The sequence below is a fragment of the Dermacentor andersoni genome, chromosome 8 (genome assembly GCF_023375885.2).
Source record: "Dermacentor andersoni chromosome 8, qqDerAnde1_hic_scaffold, whole genome shotgun sequence".
Lineage (NCBI taxonomy): Eukaryota > Metazoa > Arthropoda > Arachnida > Ixodida > Ixodidae > Dermacentor > Dermacentor andersoni.
This window is the reverse complement of record NC_092821.1, coordinates 82,990,664-83,009,858: the sequence shown is the minus strand read 5'-3', so window position 1 is coordinate 83,009,858 and position 19,195 is coordinate 82,990,664. Positions and strand designations below refer to the sequence as shown.

General features: G+C 47.3%; 1 long non-coding RNA gene across 1 annotated transcript in view; it reads left to right on the top strand.

Moving 5' to 3' along the window:
- LOC140212910 (uncharacterized) overlaps nucleotides 1-19,195 on the top strand; it is a 71,734-nt gene that overhangs the window by 10,245 nt on the left and 42,294 nt on the right. The gene's annotated exons all lie outside the window — the stretch shown is intronic.

Here is a 19,195-nt window from a genome sequence, read left to right as displayed (position 1 = left end):
TGGTCGGTTCAAGCTACGTCGACTGTAGACGCGCATTGTATCCGTACGTTTAAAACAACTATTCTACGCTATTCTAAACCAAAAAGAGAAAATACGGTACCCAAAGGCACATGGAATAAGCAACCGCTTTAATATTCAGCTTCAACTTTGAGCTCGTAACCTCCAGAACCCAGTGCGCATTGCCAAACGCGCGCGTGTCTATAAATTATCTGCACTCACACATACGTCCACACACACATACACACATTCACACATGCACAGAAGCACCAAAAGCTCCGCGCTTTTGTTTGTGTACTATTGTGCGCCGTATTTAGTGTGTCATGTATCCCGGACTCGCTCATGATTCGCAGCTGGAAAGCTTATTTTCGCTTATAGTAGTGCAGAAAACCAGCTATCATCATCGTTTTTGCTAAACCACTTTAATCTCTCCACCCTGCGTAGATAAGTTCTCCAAAATAATCCCACAATGTGTAGTAGCAGACTGGTCACGTGCAACCGTGACCACGTGGCTGAGACCTCGCTGAGTACTGGCTTCTTTTTCTTCTCCTTTGATCGCCGGTCGCTTGCTTAGTTGTTCCTCATTTGTGGCGCTTACCCACTACAGGCGATTGGTCAAGAAGCCGGCAGGTAAATGTTAAAGGATAGGGGGACCGACAAAAAACCGAAACGAGAAAGCAAATCGCGGTGAGGTACAACCCCTGTCGTAGATGACTGATGTGGGTTTGGTTTGGTTTTTCTTCAATAAACGCATACACCTACCGTGGGGGATTGGCCAAGATTTGGATGGTACTAGGCCACTTCTATTATTCTCAAATTAGTCAAATGGTCCAGATCAAATGAATAAAAATAACCTATGAACAACTTCAGGAAACCCTCCGGAACCATCAATAAATTCCTGCACGGCTGAGCAAACATCTCTGTGGCAGCTTTATTTCTTTCTGCTTTATTTTGTCGCTTAAACTCTTGGCTCATGCCCGTGAGACTTACTGGAGAAACAAAAGACGATAAAATATATTATATTATATTGTTACGTAGGAAGACGCAGACGAAAAGCTATGTACAAATATATTTACAAGGAAAATACGCTGCGCTTGGCCAAGAGGCAACAGCCCGCGCTAGCTTCTAATCGTCGTCGTCGTCTTCACACTGCTGGCCTTTCGTGATCGCGCATATTGTGCCGTAGCACTACCCCCGGCTGCAAAAGCGCCGTCCCGGAGCGACTAAAGATCGGACTCGGAAGCAGTGTAGTAGGCCTTGAGCCTACTGACGTGTACGACATCACTAGATGCCACAGGAGAGGACGAGGTTGAGGCCACAGGAGCAATTTCGTAAGTCACAGGCGTCACCTGGCGCAGCACGCGGTAGGGCCCTGTGTATCGCGAGAGGAGCTTCTCTGAAAGTCCGACGTGACGAGAGGGCGACCACAGGAGCACGAGCGCACCAGGTGAAAACTGTACGTCACGATGGCGGGCGTTGTACTGACACTGCTGAGTGCTCTGTGAGGCCGTCAGTCGAGCACGGGCAAGCTGGCGTGCATGGTCAGCGAGGGCGATGGCGTCGCGCGCATACTCGCTTGTTGAGACCGCAGCAGGAGGAAGTGCCGTGTCTAGGGGCAAGGTAGGTTCGCGACCGTACAGTAGATAAAAGGGAGAAAATCCGGCGGTGTCGTGCCGGGAAGAATTGTACGCAAATGTTACGTAAGGAAGGGCAATGTCCCAGTCGTGGTGGTCCTTGGAAACGTACTTGGCCAGCATATCGGTAAGAGTACGGTTTAACCGCTCTGTCAGGCCATTGGTTTGAGGATGGTATGAAGTAGTCAGTTTGTGTTGAATGGAGCAGGAACGCACAATGTCAGCGATAACTTTCGAGAGGAAGTTTCGACCACGGTCAGTAAGCAGCTGTCGCGGGGCGCCATGAAGCAAGATAATGTCACGCAAGAGAAAGTCCGCGACGTCAGTGGCGCAGCTGGTAGGGAGAGCCCGAGTGATAGCGTATCGGGTGGCGTAATCAGTCGCGACGGCTACCCATTTGTTCCCAGAAGATGACGTGGGAAAGGGACCGAGCAGGTCTAATCCAACACGAAAGAACGGTTCCACAGGGACGGTGATCGGCTGGAGATGACCGGCAGGTAGCACCTGAGGTGTCTTCCGACGCTGGCAGGGATCACAGGCAGCAACATAGCGTCGAACGGAGCGAGCGAGATCAGGCCAATAGAAGCGGCGGCGGACGCGGTCGTACGTGCGGGTTACCCCAAGATGTCCTGAAGTGGGTGCGTCATGCATCTCAAAGAGCACAGTCTGTCGTAGCTGTTTTGGCACGACAAGAAGAAGGTCAGAGCCGTCAGGGAGGAAGTTCCTTCGATACAGAATGCCACCCTGGAGGACATATCGGCGAACGGATGCGTCGGTAGGTGTAGAACGCAGACGCTCGATAAGTGCTCGCAGCGATAGGTCTCGGTACTGCTCATCGGCGATGTTACCGAAGGCAGAGACAGAGAAAATGCCGTTGGCGCTACTACTGTCGGCGTCGTCAGGCTCGTCGACCGGGTAGCGAGACAGGCAGTCAGCGTCCTTGTGTAGTCGGCCAGATTTATAGGTGACAGCATACGAATATTCTTGGAGGCGTAAGGCCCAGCGACCAAGTCTTCCTGTAGGATCTTTCAGTGAGCATAACCAGCAAAGCGCGTGATGGTCTGTGACAACGGAAAAGGATCGGCCATATAAGTATGGGCGGAATTTCGCAACCGCCCAAACTAGGGCCAGACACTCACGCTCAGTGATGGAATAGTTGCGCTCCGCGGGTGAGAGGAGCCTGCTGGCGTAAGCGATAACACGGTCGTGGCCACGCTGGCGTTGTGCCAGTACTGCTCCAATTTCGTGACCGCTGGCATCAGTACGGACTTCGGTAGGCGCAGAAGGATCGAAATGGGCCAAAACGGGAGGCGTTGTGAGAATGTCGATTAGATGAGAGAATGCAGAGGCCTCGTTATCGCCCCTCTGGAAAGGAGCGTCTTTTTTCAAAAGGTCGGTTAGTGGTCGTGCTATGGCGGCGAAATTTCTCACGAAACGGCGGAAGTACGAACAAAGGCCGATGAAGCTGCGCACATCCTTGACACACTTCGGAACAGGGAAGTGCGTAACAGCATGGATCTTGCCTGGGTCCGGTTGCACTCCGTTCGCGTCAACGAGATGTCCAAGGACGGTAATCTGGCGACGGCCGAATTGGCACTTCGATGCGTTGAGTTGCAGACCGGCTCGCCGAAAAACGTCCAGGACTGCTGAGAGGCGCTCGAGGTGCGTAGCGAACGTTGGGGAGAATACGATAACGTCGTCCAAGTAGCACAGGCACGTGGACCATTTGAAACCGTGAAGAAGGGAGTCCATCATGCGTTCAAAAGTGGCAGGGGCGTTACATAGACCGAACGGCATCACTTTGAATTGATAAAGACCGTCGGGTGTGACAAAAGCAGTCTTCTCGCGGTCGAGATCGTCCACGGCAATCTGCCAGTAGCCGGAGCGAAGGTCAATAGAAGAGAAATAGCGAGCACCGTGGAGGCAGTCAAGGGCGTCATCAATCCGAGGTAGGGGATACACGTCCTTTTTGGTAACCCTGTTAAGTTGCCGATAATCCACGCAAAAGCGCCATGAGCCATCCTTCTTTTTGACCAGTACTACAGGTGACGCCCATGGACTATATGATGGTTCAATAATGTTCTTGGCAAGCATTTTGCGAACTTCTGCGTGAATAACTTGACGCTCAGCTGGTGACACTCGATACGGGCGGCGATGAATAGGAGGGGCATCGCCGGTATTAATGCGATGTTTGACAGCTGTAGTTTGGGCTAAAGGACGATCGTTAAAGTCAAAAATATCGTGGTAGGAAAACAGAACGCGGTAGAGTTCACGAGCGTGCTCGGAGGGCAAGTCGGGGGCAATCATTTTCCGTAAGTCAGCGATGGTACAATTTGCCGACTGCGATGGTAGAGGAGTATCGGATGAAGTGTCGTCTACTGCAATGGATGCTACTGAGTGATCCTCGAATGAACAAAGCTGGGCCAAAGACATCCCACGTGGCAGCACTTGTGTCGTCAAGCCAAAGTTGACCACTGGCAGGCAGACGCAATTCGCCGTAATAGATAAAACTGTATGGGGTACTGTGATCCCATGTGTAAGGAGGACGTCTTGCATAGGAGCCGCGATGTAGTGACCGTCGGGGACTGGTGGGGATGACACTAGGTCAACGTAGGTCAGTGCCGAAGGTGGCAAGCGAACGAAGTCGGCGGAACTGAGGTGACTGGGGTGTGGTTCAGCAGGATCCAGAACAGGCAGGTCAAGGCGGAGAGTACTGGCGGAACAATCGATGAGAGCAGAATGTGCGGAAAGGAAGTCTAAGCCGAGGATGATGTCGTGGGGACAGTGGGCGATGACTGTGAATAGCACGATTGTTGAGCGATCGGCGAAGGAGACGTGGGCGGTACACATACCAATTACGGGGGCTGTTCCGCCATCGGCGACACGGACAACAGGCGTCGTGGCGGGCGTGATAATTTTCTTGAGCCGGTTACGAAGGTCAGCGCTCATTACGGACAAATGCGCCCCAGTGTCTATGAGAGCAGACACAGAAACACCGTCGACTTGCACGTCAAGAAGGTTCAGATGAGTGGGCAAAGTCAGTAGAGGATTTGGCGGCGTAGGGAGCAATGCAGCGTCACCTCGAGGCGCTGCATCGTCTAGTTTTCCGGCTGGGAGCGGCGTCCGAAGGGAGTCGGCGAATAGGAGCGACGGGGCTGGGGAGAGCGAGATTGTCGTCGTTGGGGCGAACGAGAATAGGGGCGGTTCGTTGCAGGAGAATCAGTGGCGGCATTATCGGAGCGTGCGGCATAGGGACGAGAAGGGCCACCTGAGGGGCGAGAGTAGGCAGTATAAGTAGGCCGGCTCGGGGAACTCCAGCGACTACGACAGTGCCGAGAAATGTGCCCGATTCGATGGCAGTGGAAACAAATAGGCTTGTCGTCAGCAGTGCGCCATTCAGATGGGTTGCGGAAACGTGGTGGGTAAGAAGATGCGGGACGGGGCGAAATCGAAGAAGCCGGGCGGGTATTAGGGCGATGGGCCGAGCAGATGGTGTGAAGACCCATGTTTTCAAACTCCTGGCGGACAACTGCCTGGATCAGTGAGACCGTGACTGCAGATGTGTTGGTGGGACTGGAGTCGAAGGCAGCCGGATAGGCGGCCTCGATCTCACGCCGGACGATCCTGGTAACATCGGCAGTGTTGGGACGAGGAGCGTCGGCACAGGAAGATGTCGCTGGGGTGTTGGGCAGACGGGCAAACTGCTGGTCAATACGTCGGCTTTTGGCGAGTTCCAGGCGGCGGCACTCTCTTATAACAGCATCCACCGTCGCTACGTTGTTGCAGACGAGCAAGTTGAAGGCGTCATCGGCAATGCCTTTGAGGATGTGGGAAACCTTGTCTGACTCAGTCATGTGGGTGTCAACTTTGCGGCACAGAGCCAAGACGTCCTGAATGTACGTGACATAGGGCTCTGTTGACGTCTGCACACGGCCGGAAAGCGCCTTCTGCGCGGCAAGTTGTTGACCGTAGGGGTTGCCGAACAAGTCTCGAAGCTGTGTCTTAAGTGAATCCCAACTGGTGAGCTCATCTTCGTGCGTGCGATACCAAACTCGAGGTGTGCCACCGAGGTAAAAGACTACGTTGGCGAGCATAATAGTAGGGTCCCACCGGTTATTGCGGCTGACGTGTTCATACAGGCTGATCCAGTCATCGACGTCTTCCCCATCTTGGCCCGAGAATACGCCAGGATCACGGGGAGCGGGGAGAGTGATGTAGGTCGTCGAAGTGGCAGCAGGTGTCGGAGCCGGCGGAGTCGGGTTGTCGTCGCCGGGAGCCATGAAGGAAGGCTCGACGTACCGTCCACTGCGAAGCTCCGTGACGAGGTACAGGGAACGTCCACCTCCACCAGATATGTTACGTAGGAAGACGCAGACGAAAAGCTATGTACAAATATATTTACAAGGAAAATACGCTGCGCTTGGCCAAGAGGCAACAGCCCGCGCTAGCTTCTAATCGTCGTCGTCGTCTTCACACTGCTGGCCTTTCGTGATCGCGCATATTGTGCCGTAGCAATCTATTAATTTTAAATATAATATATTCAAAACATTTGGAGCTAGAAGGAAAGTGCTACTAGCTTCAGCATGGGACACCAATTACACCCCAATTGCAATAATGCACCCCAACGTGAACATCTGGCCTTGCAAGATTGCGGAAACTGTAAATTCTGAGAGCCACTATAATGAATTCTCCCTAATGACAATTCAACTGAAGTAGCTGAACGTGTCGTGGAAACTGTCCTCTAATAGTGGATAAAGCAACCATTGGGAATTGGCACAATATCGGGTGAGTTAAGAAAATAATTGTATGCGTCTAAAAAGACGCACTATACAGAAATTTTTAGTAGCTAAAATGAATGGTCATGGAAAATCTTCAGAACGTATCAAAGAAATCCTCCATATACAACTATATACCTAGACACAGCTACACGAACATACCTATAATACTTTCCAAGAAAGGAGGCTACCGGATGGGAAATATTCGCGATAGTGGTGCAGGCTTGAATAGGGTGCCTGATTTTGATTGCATGCATATATGTTGTGCCCATTTCTGCAGGGCCATCATTTTTAAGTTTTACGGAACTGATAAAAACAACCCGCCTGCAGATAACATAATTCTAGTCCTTGATTTTAATTATTCAGAGAAGCGGACATTACTAGCAAGAATATCAGAACACGGAGTCAGGTAATTAACAAAGCGTCACTAATTATATTCTGAACTAATATTTATTATATATCAATTTGCGAATTGTAGCCGGTGAGTTTGTGGGGCGTGTCCACTTGGAATGAATTGCCAGACAGAATGACGCCATATTGGAGATATGCGCCATCAAAGTTTCCGTAAAAACGAGAGTGTCAAGAAGCGTGAAGGATGACAACGGATGTTGACGGAGTTACGACTGAGATTTTGCGATGGCGTTATTGTTTCATAGTTACCGTTACCGCTTCTTGCTCACCCCAGTTCAGCTCACGTCGTAAACCTTGCAAATTGGTATTCGATGGCAGATGGATTAGGTAGTGGTAAATGAGAACACTACAATAGCTACGCTATAGGGCGAGTAGTAAACATACTAAAATTTTTTACTTTCAGAGCGTAGATTCAACTGAAAAAAGGAATATAAAAGAATTGTGGCAGAGCCCATCTCGCGATGACTGTCGGCGGTAACGGGTTAGCATTGGATCAATATAGCCACACAAGCTGTCTCCACTGTCGAAAACAGTTGCCTGTGAGGCGTTTACTACAACGGGACTCGCATTTCGCGCTTCGCTAAGAACACTGGGCGCAATCTAGCGCAGCCGTCGCGACGCCTGTGCGTGGGCTCCGAGGTGCATGGAAACGCCGCTGCGTGCGAATGCGTAAAAATGCGCCGAGCGTAAATTAGGCTCTTCTCTCGTTTCGTCTTGTGGCCACGCTAGTCCATCCAGTGACGCTGCCGATAAATCCACGCGTGCCGTGCCAGACGAAAGAAACGCCGCTTGAGCATCGCCTTTGGGAGTGGAACGCGAAAGCATTCAAATATCTCTGACTGCTTCTCACGGTTTCGGGCAAAATGGCAGCGCGTCCAACCGTGATGTTTACCGGAAACAGCCGCGGCAAATGATATCCACGAAGGTGAAATTTCTGGTAGAAATGTGACCTCTTGCGTCGTCCGCATTCCGGTGGAAGCGAGCGCCATCTAGAAGGGTTTCGAGGAAGCGGGCACGTCGTTACGTGGACTCCTAGATATTAACGCGCCGTCGCTGGTCTACGAATGGTTAAAACGAAGGAAAAGGAGTGTGAGTTTTCGCGTAACAGAATGTGTTTTCTCTTACATTCAAATTACAATCCGAGGGCTCTCATGTCTGTAGGTTGTACGTATGTCGTACTTTACGATTTTTCTACGTGTTCTAGCTTGAGAAATACAATTGGTTAAGTAACATCATTGCGCTAATTGGACGGCCTGGTTATGAGTTGTTCGAAAATCGTTTTGCCGGAACGACTTCCTATGCTGGAAGCCGACACCGGATGCTCTGTGACATGGGGCCCTTAAACCTTAAAACTGTTGTGCTCCTGGGCCTGGCAACGCCGATAATTGTTCTCCTGCTTGCCGTGCACTTTGTGCCACGTACTCAGTAACCCAAGTTCTCGAGAGGCTCATTGAAAAGCGGAAGATATCTAGTGTATTTACTCTTTGCACAGCTTTCGAAAACGTGGGCATGAAAGGTGTTCGATGAATAGCCGAACGTAACCAATCTCTTTGTTGCGCAGCCAAGCAGGCGGGAAAACGGTGTTAAGCACACGTAGTAATATACATAGCGGGATGATTATGGATAAATAGGCAGACAGCCCACAGAAAATGCGCAAAGACCCTAAGCCTGCTAACGCTTAAAAATCCATTAAATATCTCCGGTGGCGCGCGTAATCGAATCCATGTCTCAAGGCCTCCTCAATGACAGCAATCCGACGCTTTCGCAAGCTGCACTACAAATGCATTGGGTATGTGGCGCTTTTCAATGAACGCCTTTCACAGAAACAATTTAGCGACCAGCGGGATGAGTGAATTGGGTATGTGCCCACTCTGACTTGGAGCAACTTTCACGTAACGTGAAGTAGAATCGACGGCAAATCACTCGAGTTCTACGGAAGGGAACTTTTTTGAAGTATCGTCGAAGTCGTCTTTCAGAAACTGGAGGGCATTCTTCATGCACATTGTCCATATAAAGTTGCTGACATCGGAGTGCTGGTAGCAAAGGAACGTCTACTTGTCCTAATTCACGTCATACGCTCATTCATGTCATTCACCGACCAATACTTCATGTGGTAAATCCTAATAAGTGACCGCGCAGTTGTGAGTATGGTCTCTTTTGAAAATGGTCTAGGTATGACTCACAAACAAAATTCTTTCCATGAGAGTGCTTTATGATCTTATATTCTTCAACAATAACTATAATTAAACAAAGTGGCAGTGCATACATCCTCTGGCCTCTCAATTAGTGCCAGTGAAAATGCATTCTGTTTGCATTACCGTTGTCAGGGTTGTGCAAGATGTATGAAAAAATTGCATTAGAAAAGTGCAGGAATTTTTTCGCCAGATTGTACATAGAAGAAAATATTATACTTGGGCTGAAACAAGGGCAGTAAAACATGAACAATACAACAGAGTAGCGATGAATGCTCAATTTTTAATTCAAATGACACAAATGCATGTTGTGGTGACAGCTTGCCATTCGTTTCTTTTAATTATATTTCCACCGGACTAGAGTGACGGGGCGCCTAATTAAGAACTGTTTAGCATTGTGCTTGATGGCCTTCAGCGCCGTCTGCTGCGCGCCATTGTGAGCGCCATTTCCAGCACCTGAGTGGTCACGTGGGCGGTGACGGGGCGGCGTTCTGGTGGATAATTCTGCAGCAGTGATGGAAGGTGTTCGCAGAGGCCACGCGGGATATTGGCCCGGAATAGTCCCAGGCCCGTGAACAAAATTTCATGAAAGCTCGGCATCTACAAACTAACCAATAGTCTTCGAAAGCGTCGGCCCAATTACACGAAGACCGGAAACGGCTCGTTCGCAAAGCAAGGCAGCGACCCGGGCAGTGAACGAGAATTGCCTCTACGTGGGCGCGGTGGAGTTTCATCAATCGCCCGAGTGCTTAAGATGCGAGCAATCGCACCACTTATCCGGCAAGGTGATCGTGGAGTATGGTCGCGAAGGGGAAACCGGAACTATGATTTGAAACGGAGGAGACGTTTTAGGCACGCTCAATAATTTAGCGCCTAGTTAACCTTGAGCCTAAATAAATGCAGGTTCCTTTCCCGTTTCTTAACGCAGACATCACTATGTTGTGGTTTAAGGCTCGCCTCAGAGAAGAACAAAAATACGATCGACACTCGTGTCACGATCGCAACTCATGGGCTACATGAATTGAATACAAGCGATCTTGTTTTCTCTAACTACAACAGTTATCAATGTGATTAAATTATTTTTTGTAACATCAAGAAGTTTACGTGGTAATTTCTTTTTGAAATCTAAGCCTTTCTTGTGCTTGTAAAACAGCGAGATTCTAATCCGATTGAAATGAAGTTTACCAGTACAGAACTTGCGCAGTTTCTCCACTAAAAAGTTTGTCAATTTACGCCTGCGCAGCTGTACCGGCTTTAGCTGTGAGCAACGTACCCGTACAAAAAATATTGAGAAGGCATTGAAATATTGTTCGTCAAAGTTGAGTTTTTATTGGGAACTATTGAGAGTTTGCTGGAGAATTGTTGGGTTGAGTGTTGAGGAATCTTGAATATTGGCTGCTTAAATTTAATTGGAACACCATTGGGTACCTCAATGTTGAATAATTGTTAAGTTACGATTGAAAGTCCATTGTGCTTAGACGGCCCGTTGTGTTCGTTTTGTTGAATGGTTGTTGATTTACAATTGATTCTGCGTTGAACTGACGTTGTGGTAGTTCTGTTGACCTGTTGTTGAGTTATTATTGCCACAGCACTGAAAAGCACATTGTGACACAGTTGAGATGGCATTGAGATTTCAGATGTCGCCATTGAAATGTGATTGATGTTTCGTTGGGCTAGTGGTTTTTTATATATATATTGAAATTGCTTTGCTGTTCACATTTGCATGCCCCAGTGCCTGCTCATAACTTTCCTAAACACAAACAAAATCAAAGGAGAGACTGATAAACTTGAAGTACCTCTATTTACACTAGAGATGCGTCCACGTGAAACATTATTACTGTACGTAAGGCACCACTACATCGAGCCTGGAGACATAAACTAGTACCTATAGCACTCTAGCAGAGTAAATACATCTGAAAAAACCTATACCTATGAATTCAATCAAAACGATCATTGTGGTCTTCACTTTCGACTTACGTTTATGACTAGAAGGCAAAGCGACTAAAAAGGCAGGACTTAAGCATACGCTTGTAACAACCAACTTTGAACACATGAACACTTGAAGCTGCTTGCGTGTGAATACACAGAAGACATCTGAATGTTACATTAAAAGGTTTCACACACTAACACATCACAGGAAGAGCTACGGCTGACTGTGAGAAGGCGAAATAAGAGACTTAAAACAAATGACTTCACGTAAATATATACAAGCTGTAGCACACGTCTTTCACCGCGATTAAAATTTAATGAAGTACCAAAGTAGACTTGCCTGAGCTTTGGCTTCGAGATGTATATATTTTCACGTTGTCCAATTATTTTATAAAATAACATCACTCAACATCTCTTAATTGACGACACATCATTTTGAAAGTTGTCGGGCATGGGGAACACCTGAATCATATGTTTCTCACGAGCCAGGTTTGCTTTCTTCGGAAATAAACTTGTAAAACTTTTGTGTAATGAATGCAGCTTATCTCCCTGGCACAAGTGAAAAAGAAACAGTACACTATTTGATTATGTTAATTTGGGGTACAGAGAGTTTGTCGGTGGCATTTGCTCAATTTAGTGAGCTCATTTTTAGGTAATGTTTCTGGACTTGCACAGAGCTCATTAAAGCACTTTTTGGGGCTTTTTTCCCTATGCCCAGCAATTAAGTGTTACCTCAGTCAATAAAGAGGTAAGGCAAGGCTAATACATTGAACGATAAGAGAAAAAATAATTATTTAGCACAGAAAATTGGTAGTAACACTCGGCTAACACAATTCCAAACGGCCAAATAAATGGTCACCTGCACTTTCAGCATCAAGTACCCCAAAAATAGTCATAAAGGATGAGAAAAGGTTCCAATGACTCGACAGCCAGATTGGTGAGACAGTGAAAAACGCAAAAAATTGCATATAGAAAACACCAATTACCTTAATTTCGCAGGTAAAATGCGATTAAAATAGCATCAGAATTTTGCTGCATAAAATACATAAACGTTGCATAAAAAGTGGTACTAAGCAGTAACTGAACGACGGAGGGAGCTACAGCACTCGTGTTGAAAAAAATTACAAGGAAAATGATATATATGCGTATTTAAGCTCTCAATTTTCGCTCCAACATAAAGAAAAAGATCGCATGCACTTAGACCATAAAAAAGGTTCATGTGCCTGGAGAATGTAGCACAGTGCAAAGAAGCGTCATGAGAACCGAAAAGTAGATCTTACTACGAATGCTTGCAACCTACAATCAGGCATGTGCCATGTCATGCCTTGAATGGATGAAATTTATAAATCTTACACACAAAAGAAGTTTCCACCACTCTTCTTGGCTTCCTCAGGGGACTCCTTTAAGTTGAACTAGAAAAATGTACTCAGTTTTAAAAAGGAAAAGATAAGATCCTATAACGTTCTTCCTGAAATAAACAGCGCAAATAACTTCATGTATCAATTCTATGGACACTTCGCCAATTCGGTGTACATTTATATTTCACAACCAACCAAACAGAGACGACAAGGATGAATTATGGTAGCAACACACATGAACGCTGACTCAACTAGAAGTTTATTCGTGAAGACAAAGATTTCAAACACACTGGCCGACTTCACAAAGAAAAAGCCATGGATGCGCAGCAGAAACAGCCCGGCACAACAAAAAAGGACCGGAATACGCCCTGTAGTATAAACATGTGCGTAAAAAACTAACAAACACATGAAAACTGAAAGGTTTGTCCTGTAATTGATATTAACGGGAAGTACTGCAGCAACTCTTTCCCACTAAGGGTCACAGAAATCTTCCTTATGATTATTTCGTCGTGATCAATAAATAATGCTTCCATAAGCCCTCTTGTGTTCTGGTCTTTGTGATGAAACAATCGTTCTTTCTGCTCTATACCTCAACACCACAGGAGTTCCAGAAGCAATATTTATTGATCACAAACAAAACAAATGCATAACCAAGTAATCTGTTGCCCTTTTGGGGAAAAAGTTGCAGTTCTCAAAAGAGTATTTGTCGTTGGGTAGTATCACTTATAGGACAAATCTCTCGCTTTTTGGAAAGATTTGTCCGATAGTTCTCGTTTTTCACGCACGTTTATTCTACATGACATTGCCTTTTAATATTTTTTTCTTGTCACACGTGGCTGTTTCTGCCACGCATGCACGGATTTTTACCTTTGTCAAGTTGACCAGTGTGTTTAATACTTCTGAAATCAAAAGTAAGCTTTTAGTACTTTTTTTTTTACCTATTTCGTCGTCCGCCTCTGTTCGTGCTGCTGTTTACAGTACGCACGTATCACTTGGTTAGGCTGGTAAAAATCCTCACAAACAAAAGTAACTGCCTCCCCTCAAAACGTAGCCCATCCTTTGCTACTAAACGCCCGAGCAAATCGAAAGTAAGCCTTCACAGCATCCATGTGGCAGCTAGTACACCGCAAAGCAGCACACAAAATAGTTGAAAATCCCGCTTGATGGAGAGTGGCAACGGAGATGCGAGCTTGCTAGTGAATCAGTCGCATATCAACGGGTGTCTCTTGCACGATGCCAAGGTGCTTTTGGCGTAGAACACTTTAGCACCTGGGAATTTGCTGCATGCGCAAGCTGTGAGAAGGGAATGTGGACAGAAAATGAGATTACGCGGATTAAGTACCTGCTACACACTGCACATCACTACGCACGAAATAGAAGTACACACTATACTGGCAGGTAAGAATTTGCCACTCTTTACGAGTGACGTCGAGAATAGGAAGAAATGGGGAAGAATATTCCCGGCTGGGGAAAGCGGGGAAAAATAATCCTGGCTGTCTCGCAGAACCAAAGACCACGCGACAGTGCATAGCCGATACCAAGCAGATATCGAATCTTTGGGTAGAAGTCCAGCAGAAGGAATGACCTAAAGATACGCCGAGAGCGATGCGAGCGTGAGCGCGCCTGTACGAGTGACAAGTACCGCTCCTTTGAAGCTAGCCGCTCCGGCGTGGCTCCGATCATTCCGCGCGATTTGTGTGCAGAACGTCGCGTACACGCCCCTGCGCGTTTTGCGCGGTAGCGTCCGCGCAGTGAGCTAGATTCATGCACGCATCATTCTTCACCACACAAATGGTGCTCGAGTGCGACGCTTAGCTCGAGGCGACAACGCCCCGATTGGCGCTCCTTTCGCTTCTCCAAGCAACGCACATTCGGATCGATCCAACTCAAAGAGGCAGCAGAGAACGGTGGCATGTTTCGGTTATCGCCTATTAAAATTGTACAGTACGCCTACAACGGCAACCCGCCGGGCTGGATAAACATGCTTACTGCGGTAGTTTTGGCGGTGATAGGCGATAAGGTGAGCCCGTCGGCGGCTGTGTTCTTTGCCGACGTCGTCACCACACCTCTTTTCATTTGCGCTGTGTATACGTGTACACTCACCGCGCGGAAGCTGTGACTAATTGGTTGGCCGCTCTCCGCAAATCCCAAAGATGCGAAATATATTTCGCGGTGCGCCTCATGATTAGCCGAAACCTAAATCGAGGCGCGCTTAACTGCAACGGCACAAAAAGTGATCACACTAACCGTATGGTATACGATGAGCCACTACGGGAAAAAAATTCTGATGTTCCACGTGCCAAACCAACGATCTGATTATGAGGCAGGTCGTAGTTGGGGACGGTGTATTTGACTTCCTGGAAATTTTTACGCGCATACAATGCAAAATGCACGAGCGTTTTTGCATTTCGTTCCTTTGGAATGCGGCCGCTGCAGAGATCCTATCCATGACCTCGAGCCCCAAATTGCCATGGCGGCCGCCATAGTTACGAAATGCGTAGGCGTGAAGTGCAACACTGCCTTCCGGTACGAGTGTGGTACAAGCGTAGCACAGCTGCACACCTGCTGCACAATTTGTCGCAGTTCTAATCTCGTAGTTCCTGCCTAATACCTTGAAACGCAGCGCGCCTCTCACGTATCGGAACGCGATAACAAGCGTTTAGACAGCCCACGTGAGCCCCCATGAAAGATGACGTGGCCACTGTACAAAATTATCACTGCGCAGAGAATCCAATCATTATTTTCAAATTATGTTCTCTCATACAAATTAAGGAAACGCTATTAGACGGGAACCAATGAAGCAATGCAATTTTACGCACATGGGGCGCCGCTGCCTCTTCGCCTACCATTGTTTCAAACGAAGTGGCGGCGGCAGCGAGCGTTAGTATCGCACGCTTTCGCTCCGGGACATACGGTTTGCTTGAAGAAAGTGAACGGTGTGCCTAACATCTCACGCTCGTCAACGTCAAAATAGAAAAAAAAAAGGCTACGTGCCCAAGAAAACGACATTACTTACCTATCTTCAGAATTGCGGCTGCGACTGTTTCGGGGTGCCTTCTCTCCAACAGGCATCGTGACCTCTGCCGCGCAACTCATCAAAACAAACAGGCTCGCACATCAGTCGAAGACTAGTAGGTGGGTGAGCCAAGCAATTTAACGTATAAACGTCCCACTTATCGTCGTTAAAGCATTTCACTAAAATGTGCCTCATGATGCCCGAAAAGAAAAAAAAAACGTTTATCAAAAAGCACGAGGCGTGAACAACTGCACAACTGCTACTAAGTAATTGAGTCCGAAAGCCGTTCACAGCTTCACTATTGTATTCAGTTATAAAAACCTTTCAAACACACTATAACGCCACTGAAAAACCGCTAATTAATTAGCAATATTTTTTATCAACTAACCTTCATAAATTTTTATGAACAACCTAATTTGTAGCGTAAACAATAAATACTACGACCAGGGGCGCTATTCTGGACATTCCGCCATTTTCTTCGGTGCGTGACGTAGGCGCGACGCAAACAAAATGGCGCTGGTGGCCAAGTTTTGCTTACGTAATGCGACGCCAACTTGACGTTTTGCCTAAGAAACTGAAATGAAGGCACTGAATGTAGCGTTATCAGTAAAGCAAAACAGTTTTCCTCCGCAGTAAAAATAAAGCCGCTATCTCAAAGCATATGATTATTACATCGAAAAGGCTTCTCGCTTTCGTCGTCTGCTGCGCACAAGCCGTCGTCTGCTTCAATAGCTAGGATGCGTGTCGCAGGAAAATGGAATGAGTCATCTCATGTTGGCGCCAACGCGCTTGTTTTCTTGCTTGAGACAACATACGGGACCTGCCAGTGGTGATGCGCGCACGTTCTAGGCCACGTTATCGCTATATCGTGAAACGCAAGTGACTCAGCCCGACTCGGCTGGCTGAGAAACGGCCGAGTATCGCCGATAGCGTTGCCCGCGCCAGAGATATCCACTAGCGCGACGCAAGCGCCGGCGCTGCCATCTCTTGTTCATTTCGCTGGTTACTCGCACCGCGGGAGGAAACTTCAAGGCGCGGCCTTGCGTACATTTCCTTTTATAAATAAGAAAGAGGCCGTTGTCATAACTTTTGATTGTGTGAAAAGGCATTAATCTTGATTACAATACAAATGCAGCAGTGAAAAGTGGACAACATTGCCGAAAGTTTGCTATGTTCAACCAATATTATTTCGTAGAGACGCGTTCTTTTAAAAAATGATGGCCCCAAACACAAATGCCAACACTACCCGAGAGCGATGCAAATAGTATGAGCACGCGTTATGAACAAAAGATTTTCGTGGCGCCAAACGGCGGGGAAAATGTGGCGATACGCATTCCTCTCGGCTGTCATTGTATATGGCTGCTCTCATTAGCATAATTCGCGCGGCTCGTCGCAGGAAAAATTATGGCGGAAAATCTCAGCAATGGCGGCCCAGCGCAACGTCACGTATCGTCAAAATGACGTTTACGAAACAGTCCTTCCTGTGACGCTCCTCACGAGATATTCCTTCAGCCAATCAGCAAGCTGGCATGGCGCATATCTTGGATCGCCACCACATATTCGCGCAATTGCACATGCATTGCACTGGTTGTGCATGCTACCGCTCACGTTCTTATTGAAGCGCTAACATCGCAATATAGCTGCCAAGGACCCAAAAGATGTATTAGTCCATAAAATTTGCAGCTCCACGTCACGTTTCGTCATCTTGATGAAAACGCAAAATTGCATTTTGCAATACTTCCGCTTCCCGGCACAAATTTTAAAACACGTGACCTCTCGACAGCCAATCAGAGACTAAACATGGCGGATAATGGCGGCCGTGCAGCCGCCATGCGTGTCGAGAATAGCACCCCAAAAATGTGATTATGAAACTAGCGGTAACCGTGTCTACTGTGGAAAGTGTGGGCAAAATGAAGCTCGGTGGCAACCATAGAGTTTCTCACTATAACACCTAGAGGGTAATCTGGCGCCACCGTCTATGGGAGTCTCCTAAGGGGGCACCGTGCCGTCATGGGAATGACGGTATATGTGTCTGCGAGGCTCGTGTTGGCTGGTGTTGTAGAGGCTTCGTCTAAAACGTGGATATGGCTACGCAAATAACGCGTTTTCAAAGTAAAATCTTCATAAAATGTTTCCATTCACGCATATTACATCTTTACTCGCCCACGATGCATGACCAAGCGAAGAAAATCAAGAACACACGACCAACTGTTTCAAAGCGAGCGCGAACCTTGTCGTCCGTCCTCCAACTTTAGCGGCCCGCTGATACTTTTTACGTAACATGTAGTCGTACACACAATAACAAGTTCTCATAGTTAAACAAAACATGTTTTCGCGTAATATTAAAGCTAAAACAGCTTTTCACGTGCTGTTCTAGTAGAAAATGAATCATTGTGACAGACGGAACGGCACTTGCCAAGCGCGTCTTCAAGGTGTCCTGCCTCTACGAGAACGATGCCAATCCGAATCCACAATATACCGGCATTCCCATGCATACCACAGCACAGCAGCGCCAGATTTCCCTCTAGGCAATGTAGTGAGAAACTCTATGGTTGCAACCGCTTGCGCGCAAACATACACACCTTAACGCAACCTTGACGTTTGTAGCGCCACCTAGAAATAAATATAGCTACTAGTTTTGCTATTTTTACAAAAATAAGGCTTCTAAAATAGTTTGTAGTGTATTTGCAGATGACGAGGTGACAAAAAAGGTATGATTGGAGTCCGTTACCTGTATTTCTTTCATTTCCCTTTGGTGTTCTTAACTGAACATACGAGACCTGCAGGCTTCGGAGATGAGAGGACGACAGTTCGGCGAGGCTCAAATAAATCGCATTCTTCTTGCAAGGCGAGAGATGGGAGCAGCCGCAGGTTCAGCGATTAGCTGTGATACTGTTACGGCCGTTGTTGAATCTGAAGCTCTTTGAAGTCAATGGTTATAGCGGCTGCGCGCTGCGATCTCAAAGCGCGTTTGTTTTTTGATCTCTAGTACCACGGACATTGGATAAGAAAACTATATTTGCTTTACGGACAGAGGGTACGTCGCAGGAAATTCGAAGACCTCACCTGTGTATGTATGTAGCGTGTGCGCGCTTCCATGCTACGGTTCCCACAGCGCGTCCGATGCAAGAAGGTAGCGTCGTCGCCTGTCGGAACCTGTCTTATCGCCGGCTGCGCTGCCGCCGTGTCTACATTTGGGGAACTCCACATGCGCCTAGTCACCGTGATTGCAAGTGAATTTCGCATTCTTCTGCTCCCCAAAACGTGATCATTTCGGTTAGTACCAATGGTTATGTCATCTAGTGTATGCTTAAATGACGATGACATTTGCACACCGGCGAAGAAATAAATCGTTATGAACTTGGGCGGTCATGAATCTAGTCTAACGTTGCAAATTTTACGTAGCGAAAATGGCTACGAAAGTGGGGCGGTCCCGGAGTTAGGCGCTTCAAAGCGCCAGCTGCAGTGACAGCACCAGGAAGTGGCACGCGGCGCACGCGCGAAGCATTTCAGAGCTTATTGGGTTTCGAATGAGAGGAGTAGGCGTGCGCTCGTGGCCTATTGGTTAGAATGCCGGGCTTGACGGCCGACGTTCGATTCCACCCAATCGGTCATACGTTATTTTCTTTTAATGAAAGCTAGGCGAAAGAAGAACCTACCTGCCGCAAAGTGACAGGAATGAGGTTGCAACGCATCGCAATAAATTTTTGGAATGTCTTCATTTGCGAGTCCTAATTATTGTATACTGGACTCAACTGCTACACAACCATAAAAACAACTAGAAAAATCAACACAAATTACCCAATTGTTTATTGAGAACACTCAACGGTAATATTGTTGTGCAAGGCTTGAGTGAACTCAATTGCTATTGAAAATTTGTTGA